General features: G+C 40.8%; 1 protein-coding gene across 3 annotated transcripts in view; it reads right to left on the reverse strand.

Annotated features, from left to right (window-relative positions):
* AP5S1 (adaptor related protein complex 5 subunit sigma 1) overlaps positions 1–9,049 on the reverse strand; it is a 31,319-nt gene extending 22,270 nt beyond the window's left edge. Inside the window, exon 1 of one of the 3 annotated variants that reach the window (XM_033933677.1) lies at positions 8,995–9,049. The gene's annotated coding sequence lies outside the window, so the exon portion shown is untranslated. Of the gene's footprint in view, positions 1–8,802; positions 8,877–8,898 lie in introns of those variants that run through there. The other 2 variants (XM_033933601.1, XM_033933773.1) reach the window with 2 other exon arrangements.
* Positions 9,050–10,303: the final 1,254 nt, after the last annotated feature.

A 10,303-nucleotide genomic window follows, 5' to 3' on the forward strand; every position in this document is an offset into this window, starting at 1 on the left:
TGTTGCTATCTTTACTACTGTGATATCTTATCTTTTGCTGGTGTGGCCACCAGAACTAACCTGCATCCATATGCCACCTCCACCTTCTAGTTTGAATGCCTAGATATATATTGCCTGAATTTCTCAGCAAGGATTATTTTTCCTGCCACAGTAAGATGCAGTCCATCATTATAATATAGGCTTTTGTTTTTCCATGTGATGCTCCATCCTACTAAGTACCTAAAGCCTTCTCGATGGCACCAGGGTCTTACCAACTTATTGAAGTTCTCAGTATTTTGTAATCTTTCTGAAAAGAACCCCTCCCCAACTCCCCAAAAACTATCTGTGCTCCAAGCAGGGTATTGTTGGCCAGGTCATTTGTTCCTACCATTATCAAAAGAAAAACAAACTGTGGAAAACACAATATTCTTGACATTTTTTTTATTTCTTCAAATGTGTTCTCAAACAAAATAAACCTTGTCCACATGGGTCATGAGGTAAAATTGACCCATGAGGACAAGGTTTATTTTGTTTGAGAACACATTTCAAGAAATAAAAGGAACGTCAAGAACATTGTGTTTTCCACAGTTTGGTTTTCTTTGAATTGCTCCTTTTTCTGTGGAACATTGGGTCTTCTTGCTTTGCTTCTTCCTACAATTATCAGCAGTGTTAGGTCTAGTAGATCATTCTTTATTACTTACTCGACTTTCGCAAATGGGCCTGACTGGAACAGTTCTTCATTAGTTCACTTCCTACCTCACTTACTGATTTTTTACAGTCTTGTTTGCTGGTTCATCATCCCCCCTTACTAACTCTAAAATATGGAGTTCTCCAAGGCTCTGTTTTGCATCCCTTCTCTTTAACATATACATTAGCCCACTTACAACTCTAAATTCACAATCTTGGATTTAAAAGTTATTATTATTAGGCAGATGATATTTTACTGATCCATTACATGGATTCTCTGCTTCCTGACATTGCTTTTCTCCAAATGGAACAGGAAATCCATCTGATTACAACAAAATAAAACCACCGCCTTCTAGGTTATTGGAAATAGATGCCTCAGCAATTTTTCCATTATTTCGAAGTTCTGTCACAAAATTAATAATCGTGTTTCAATATTTAGGTATCATTCTTGATTGGGAATTTTCATTCTCCCCACAGATTGCAACATTAACTAGGTCTTGTTCCATGGCTTTGTACCAATTTCATGCTATTTATTCTTATTTAGATAAAAACTCACAAATGATTCTTCTTTATGCTCTACTACTGTCTTGGTTGGATTATTGTAATACTCTGGTATTTCTCAATTTCTTCTCTGGAGACTGCAATCAGTACAAAAGACTGCCTTAAGACTATTCACTCGAGCTAGGAAATATGGCCATGTCACTTCCCTTTTTATTCAGAACCATTGGCTCCTGGTTGCCCATCATATCCAACACAAGGTCCTTATTCTTGCTCACAAAACCGTATCCACAGTACATGTGCTCTTATTATTCAGTATGTTTCCACCCCCATCTTCTTAGATCACTGCATTACCATCGACAACTTATCCCCTCAGTATTATCTGCAAGATTAAACTCCAAGGCATGCAGCTCCAGTATTATGGAACTCACTTCCACTCACTCTCCATCTTGAACTGTCATGTCCTAAATGAGAGTTCAAGCACCCTTCAAGACTCACTTATTTAAAGATGCATTGGGAGACATGTGTTAGGTTGCTGGTATTGGGCATCTGTGTGGCAGTGAGGAGCTGCCTAGTAGCAGAGCTATTGCCTCAGCATCCTGAGGTTGTGGGATCAAATCCCACCACTGCTCCTTGAGACCCTGGGCAAGTCCAATCCAATCCAATCCTTAGTCTTATATACTGGGACATTCCCAGATGGGACTCGAACCAGTTAACAAAGTTAGCACAAAAGTACATAGGAAAACAGTAATTGGACAAGAAGAAAAGAAGAACATATATTACAGTCTCTTATTTGTCAGCTAAAAATTTATCAAATATGTCCTCCATTGACCCAAGTACAAAATAAGTACCTAAATATATGTAAACCGCTTTGAATGTGTAACCACAAAAAAAGTGGTATGCATGTCCTATTTCCATCTGTGAACTACATTCTGTTCTGATTGACTATCAATATATACCTGTAATTAATAATGTGGTTTCCTTGATATGAGTGTTGCTTTTCTAGTTCTCTATCCTACCGTATCTATTATTGGAATTCCTTCCATCCTAATTTTGTAAACCACTGTGCTGTATTTTTTTTTAGGAATGGCAGTATATCAAATAAACTTAAACCATTTATCTTAGCCAAGATGAGTTTCTATATAGGTTATAATACTTAGTAATGTGATGTCTGTGTTATGATGGCATCAGAAACCTGTTTGATGGGTCAGCTGTTCACCCACAAAAGTTTTTTTAGCTTAGAGAAAAAAAAGGTAAATTAGTTATTGAACAATAATTAGATAATAAAGAGGTATTAATCTTTTGAGCCTTTCAACTTGGGACATATATAGGCAATTTTCCAGGAATATGGGACATTGCCTGTGGCTGAACTACCAGAAATTATTTTTTGAATAAATGGTGATAAAGTGTCATATTGTTTGACTGTAGAGGGAAATAGATCATGTAAAGACATTGCTGGTTTTATGGAATGTAAGGTTTTATTAACTATCGCTATATTTGGTTGAGTAAAAGTTGTTAAAGAACCTTTTGGAAACAAGATGAAGGTATGAAAAATATTAACTTCTATGTTGTTTAATTGTATGATATAATTAAGCAATTGTATGTATTCTGCTTAGTTTATAAAGGTAGTAAAGGCCCTAACCTCCTCTAACTACTGAAGTTAAAACAGTAGTAACATCTAACATCTCTAACTATTAAATTAAAGACACTGGACACTTCCCTCATGACTCGCAAACTACAAGAATTCTGCTTCAGAAAACTCTACCCACTAATCTACTGCATCATAGTAGATGACAGCAAGGTCCATCCAGTCTGCCCAACAAGATATATCACTTCAGTTGTTGGAAAAATAATGGAAGTGTCGCTGAAAGAAAGGATAGTGAACTTCCTACAGGATCTGAGGCAACATGGCTTTACAAAAGGTAAATCGTGCCAATTTTTTGATTGGGTGACCAGAGAACTAGATTGAGGACATATGCTAGATATAATTTACTTAGATTTCAGCAAAGCCTTTGATACGGATCCTCATAGGAGGCTCTTCAACAAACTTGAAGGGCTGAAGTTAGGACTCAAAGTGGTGAACTGGATTAGAAAGTGGCTGTTGGACAGACGCCAGAGGGTGGTGGTTAATGGACGTCGCTCGGAGGAAGGAAAGGTGAGTAGCGGAGTCCCTCAGGGTTTGGTGCTGGGGCCGATCCTGTTCAATGAGTGACATTGCTGAAGGGTTAGAAGGAAAAGTTTGCCTTTTTGCGGATGATACCAAGATATGTAACAGAGTAGACACTGAAGAGGGAGTGGAAAATATGAAAAAGGATCTGCAAAAGTTAGAGGAATGGTCCAATATCTGGCAACTAAAATTCAATCCAAAGAAATGCAGAATAATGCATTTGGGGATTAATAATCGGAAGGAACCATATATGCTGGGAGGTTAATGTGTGGTGCTGTGCTAGCATGATACATCCCTGATCTGGGAGACCTGAGTGTAGGACCTCCAACAAATTCTGGGACCAAACTGTGCAGCAACACAGATTAACAATAGGACCAGAAATAGTAGCTTGCCTTAACTCCACTTTTGACCCAGGAATTAATCTCCAACATTAACCTCCCTTTTACAAAACTGCATAAGAGATTTTTAGCATTAGCTGGCACGCTGAATGTTCTGCACTGCTCCAAAGCTCATAAGAACTTTATGACTATCGGAGCAGCTCAGAGCATTCAGCACGCCGGCCAGTGCTAAAAACATTTTGCATGGATTTGAGAGAAAAAAAAAAAGGGGGGGGGGAAAGAATTGAGCCTTAACACACTTCCATGCATTGTGGTAAAATAGTAAATCCTTCATTAAGATGGTATTTGTAAGGAGGTGTAAATTTTTAAAAAAGATGCTACAATAAGCTCATTTTAAAGAGTTTCTTTTGTGTATTTTAAACTTAAAATTAATACAATTTTCTCTCATAATACAGTAGTGTACTAAATTTATCACACCTTATGTTCTTATGTTATGTTCTTATTGCAGCAAACTGAAAGAACCATATATAAAAATTCTCAATCATTTTCTGGACTTTTGGAGGTTTTTTTTTTATACTACACTCATCTTTTGTATAGAACAGGGGTGTCAAACCCAATCACCCTAAGGCCGAAATCCAAAACACAGACAAAGTTGTGGGCCAGACTCCGCCCATTCTCCGCCCCAGACTCCGCCCCCATAATAGTACTAATAATAACACAATTTTTTCCATTCATTTTTCATATATTTATACACACACACAATATAATCTTATTAACACATAATGGTAATGGTTAACCACAAAATTAAACTACACAAAACACACTATTCTTCTCAACATTCATTCCTACCAGAATATAGATAACTCCTATGCAAATACAGGGCCAAAAACTAAAAGTACTAATATATAAAAATGAAACCTTAAGATTTAAGACTCTGCATGCAGTACTACCCCAGAGAAAAATAAACAAATGTATTTCTTCCTGAGTAGCGCAAAAGATAGCAGATTAAAAATTGACACAATTCAAACACTAAATTGAAAATAAAATCATTCCCCCTACCTTTGTCATCTACCTCCCTCACCACTGCGGCTGTGCAGAGTATTACTGGAGGCAGGAGAGGTACTCATACTCCCCCACCCCTGCGCTCATTGTACTGTTAGGCAAGACCAGTAGTGAGGTGGAGCTAGAGGAAAAACTCAGGAAGGGAAGTGGAGCTAGAGGTGGAAATCAAGAGGGCAAGCCTACGGTTATAATCAGCGCCTCCCCCTCACTGCCTCAATTTTCTCTTATGGTCTGGCTTCCTGCTCTCTTCAGCAGTAATTTAACAGTGCCGGCCAGTAATTTACACCACTGGTGTGGTGTCAAAATGTACATGCCAGTAGCACACCAGAAATGAATTTAACTGTGCTGGCCCCTCAGAATTGACGTCAGGAAGAAGGCTTCTGGGTGACGATTAGCAGCAGCAGGGAGATAAGCAGAGCAGCAGCAGTAGAGCCGACTGGGGGGGGCGGGGGAAGGAAGGAGGGAGGCTTTTTTTTTGCGCGGAAGGCAGGGAGGGAAGGAGGCAGGCAGGCAGGCTGGCTTCGGGGATGGTGGGGGGGACAAAGTCTGGTAGACAGTGAGGGGGACATGGAAAGGAGGCACTAAGGACATAGGAAGTGGCACTAAGGGCATTAAGGACATAGGAAGGAGGCACTGGATGCACTAAGGACACAGGAAGGGGCACTAAGGACATAGGAAGGAGGCACTGGGGGCACTAAGGAAGGAAGGAAGGCCAGAGTGCAGAAAGAAAGAAATGAAAAAAAAGGATACAGTAAGAAGGAAATGCAACCAGAGACTCATGAAATCACAAGACAGCAAAGGTAGGAAAAATGATTTTATTTTCAGTTTAGTAATAAAAATGTGTCATTTTTGAGAATTTATATCAGCTGTCTATATTTTGCACTATGGCCCTCTTTTACTAAACTGCAATAGAAGTTTTTAACGCAGGGAGCCTATGAGCATCGAGAGCAGTGCAGGGCAATCAGCGCAGCTCCCTGCGCTAAAAACTGCTATCGCGGTTTAGTAAGAAGGGAGGGGGTATTTTTGTCTATTTTTGTATAGTTGTTACTGAGGTGACATTGCATATGTCATCTGCCTTGACATCTTTGTAAACCTGCAGAATATAAATAATTAACATTTTCTCTGCGTACAGTGTGCTTTGTGTTTTTTAAAATTTTATTTTTGGTACATCATTTTGACTTGGCCATGAAGGTAAGGAGGAGGGAGGGAGGGGAGCTGCTGAAAGACATCTAGTAATCCTTGCAGGCTTGAATGTGCAGGGAATTATTTTTATAAAATCATGTTTTGTTATGTGACTGGCATTATTTAGACTTTAATTTCTATGAATGAATAGAATGAAAATTATATAAAATTGCTTGCTTGCTTATGTGCATGCACTGAAGGGAAGTGGAGAGAGAGTGGGCCGAGGACGTTGAGGGAAATGGGGAAGAGAGAGTGAGGAGAAGACGCTGATTTATAAATTGACAATTGTAGAGAATATTGTTTCTTTTTATACTTTAATATAATTTCAGTATAAAACTATTTGAGGCTTGTGTGGATAGGATCAGATGGTTTGCGGGGACAGGGCCCGAGCTCGCGGGGACGGGATAGAGACAAATTTTTTCCCCGTGTCATTCTCTAAGTCAAACGTGCTGAGTGGAGAGGACTTACAAAGAGGTTTTAAGGGTAGAGAAGTCAAATTTGTAGATAACAATACTACAAGCAAGACTTCTCAATGTATAGAGGTGACCCGGGAAACTACAGACCAGTGAGTTTGACCTCGGTTCCGGGGAAACTGACGGAAGCACTGATTAAAGAACACATCGATGAACATCTGGAAAGAAACGAACTTTTGAAAACAACCCAACATGGTTTCTGCAGGGGGAGATCGTGCCTAACGAACTTATTGCACTTCTTCGAAGGAATTAACAAACGGATGGACAGAGGAGACCCCATAGACATCATATACCTTGATTTCCAAAAAGCCTTTGACAAGGTGCCTCACGAACGTCTACTCCGGAAACTGAAGAACCATGGAGTGGACAGAGACGTACATAGATGGATCAGAAACTGGTTGGCGGGTAGGAAACAGAGGGTAGGGGTGAAGGGCCACTACTCGGACTGGATGGGGGTCACGACTCCGAGTGGTGTTCCGCAGGGCTCAGTGCTAGGGCCGCTGCTATTTAATATATTCATAAATGATCTAGAAACAGGCACGAAGTGTGAGATAATAAAATTTGCGGACGATACAAAACTATTTAGTGGAGCTGGGACTAAAGAGGAATGCGAAGAATTGCAAAGGGACTTGAACAAATTGGGGGAATGGGTGGCGAGATGGCAGATGAAGTTCAACGTTGAGAAATGTAAAGTATTGCATGTTGGAAACAGAAACCCGAGGTACAACTATACGATGGGAGGGATATTATTGAATGAGAGCAACCAAGAAAGGGACTTGGGGGTAATGGTGGACATGACAATGAAGCCGACGGCACAGTGCACAACAGCCGCTAAGAAAGCAAATAGAATGCTAGGCATAATCAAGAAGGGTATTACAACAAGGACAAAAGAAGTTATCCTGCCATTGTATCGGGCGATGGTGCGCCCGCATCTGGAATACTGCGTCCAATATTGGTCTCCGTACCTTAGGAAGGATATGGCGTTACTCGAGAGGGTTCAGAGGAGAGCGACACGCTTGATAAAAGGGATGGAAAACCTCTCATACGCTGAGAGATTGGAGAAACTGGGTCTCTTTTCCCTGGAGAAGAGGAGACTTAGAGGGGATATGATAGAGACTTATAAAATCATGAAGGGCATAGAGAGAGTAGAGAAGGACAGATTCTTCAAACTTTCGAAAAATAAAAGAACAAGAGGACACTTGGAAAAGTTGAAAGGGGACAGATTTAAAACGAATGCTAGGAAGTTCTTCTTTACCCAACGAGTGGTGGACACCTGGAATGCGCTTCCAGAGGGAGTAATAGGGCAGAGTACAGTACAGGGGTTTAAGAAAGGATTGGACAATTTCCTGCTGGAAAAGGGGATAGAGGGGTATAAATAGAGGATTACTGCACAGGTCCTGGACCTGTTGGGCCGCCGCGTGAGCGGACTGCTGGGCATGATGGACCTCAGGTCTGACCCAGCAGAGGCATTGCTTATGTTCTTATGTTCTTATATAGAACTGAAAGTATAAATATATATATAAATTGCATCTATACAATCTTCACATATACTCAGAAAATGTGTGATTCGACCAAGAGCCTAGACTCCTATAGCCGAACACACTGTCCCATCACAGTGACTTTATATATGACTTTAGTGTAAAAATGCTGGCTAAGGCAAAATGCTCTTTGTGTACTAAGAATAGATTTTCAGTGGCAAGGAAAATGAATCTACTTAACTTAAAAAGTTGTTGCAGGTCCTGGAGGACCACCAGGCCAATTGGGTTTTCAGGATAGCCCTAATGAATATGCATGGTGCAGATTTGCATGCCTCTCACTTCCATTATATGCAAATCTCTCTCATGCATATTCATTTAGCGCTAGCCTGAAACCCGATTGGCCTGGTGGTCCTCCAGGACAGGGTTGGGAACCACTGGTCTAGAATATCCAGTCATTAAAAGATGTGGCTTTTCTGTGCCACAAGCTTTGTTTGGGGACGGCAAGACTGCTGGGGAGGGGGTGTAACCTGATCAACTAGCTTAAACTCCCTAGACTTCATGTCCCTCGCCTCTGACCCTGGTGAGTTCAATCCCCGGTATTCTCTGCCCTCTTTCTAGGATGGACACTCAGCCAAATCCCCCCCCCCCCCTTCTCCCCAGCAAAAAGCTTACAAAGCACCCCCTCCCCTCCTCTCTCTCTCAGTGACCACCCTCCCTCGTCCCGGACACCTTCCGGTAACATACATCCCTGCTAAAGCTGTCTCCCAACGATCGTCCCCGCCCCCCTCCCTGTATGAATCCCTCCATATAAATCTTAAATTTTCTCTCTCCTCATCCTACCACACAGACAACCCGAAATCTCAACGGGAGGGGGGGTGCAGGGATGCTGCAGAGCCCCATCCCAAACACACAGCACACAGACAACCAGCTCTCTCTACCTCTGTCTAAAGTCAGCAAACATCCTCGATTTCATTGAAAACGTCAGGTCCAACCCTTTAGCTATCTCTTTCCACTTTCCTACGGATTTACATTACCCTGGTAATCTTCTTTATACACTCTATGATCGCGGCTCCTAATTTTCTTGTACTCCTCCCCTTCCTTCTCTATCACACACGTCTCTCCCATCTCACCGGGCTTCTAAAAGCTTCTTCCTGACAGCGGTGTTCCTCTTAAAAGTGTCCTCCGGGGGAGGGGGGGGGAACTAATTATCTTGTTCCTGGTTGTGATGAGGTCTGTTAAGTAGTGGCACAAGCAACATCTTGGCTTCTTCTTTTCTTTTTTTTTTTCTATCATTTTTATTAGAGATTCAACAGAGAACAGAAACAACAATGCAAGAAAATAACCTTACAATCTCGAATAGGGGTGGGATGGAGGTCTGAGTGTGGGGAATGACTGATTCGCATCTTGGCTTCTTGCTGCTTTGCTGGCAGCAAAGGAGAAAGAAAGGCTACTGAACTTTAATTCTTGTATTTCTTTACGTGACCAGCACGTTGATTCTGTCCAACTATACTGAGCTAAAAAAATAAAACGTAGGTTACTTTGGTTATAAGGGGGGGTTCTTCTTTCATATTAATATGATTTTTTTTTTTTTTGCCTACAGTTCACGTTACATTCTTAACAAAAATCCAGTATTGTTAAATGAAACCAGTTTTTATAATATCAAGCAATGCTTTGACCCGGAGGTCTACATATAAATCGGTACTCTGACCCTTTTGGTTTGGAAAGAAAGGGAATATAAGATCTAAACGGAAAGTTTGTTCTTAGATTTCACTTTGTTATTAAAACCACTTAACGCTTCACTCCTATAGAGGAGAATAAAGAGGTTCTGGATTTATTCCTTGATTCATTGCACTTGCATACCCAAAAAGCTGCAGATATATCAAGTTGTTTCAAGTGACAGAATGTGAGTTTACATGAACATTACTTTTGCTTGCTGCGGTCTAGTGGTGGTATTGTGGTATCTGCAGGTTCTATTGACCCCCATCCAACAGGGAAATATTTAGATTTAAGATATATCCTTGATAGTCCATAGTTTAAACCTGAAAATATTGATTATCAGCTTAAGAAAAGAACAGGCCTTTCTATTTTATTTTCTCTATGGAGTGTTAAACAGTAGTTTTTAAAAGCATAAACTGAGTAAATATCATCTCAATTATCTCTTCCCCTACATTTTAGGGTAGATATTCAGCCCACAGTTGGTTAGCATTTTATAAAATTTGACCACTTTGAATTGATTTATACCCAGATATTCAATGCCAGACTATGGGCTCCTTTTACTAAGGTGCGCTAGCGTTTTTAGCGCATGCAGGATATTACCGTGCGCTATGTGGCTAAAACTAATGCCAGCTCAATGCTGGCATTAGCATCTAACGCGTGCAGCAATGTAGCGCGCGTTGATGCTCTAACGCAGCTTTGTAAAAGGAGCCCTATATCTGGACA

The sequence above is a fragment of the Geotrypetes seraphini genome, chromosome 1 (assembly GCF_902459505.1).
Source record: "Geotrypetes seraphini chromosome 1, aGeoSer1.1, whole genome shotgun sequence".
In the NCBI taxonomy this organism is placed as follows: domain Eukaryota; kingdom Metazoa; phylum Chordata; class Amphibia; order Gymnophiona; family Dermophiidae; genus Geotrypetes; species Geotrypetes seraphini.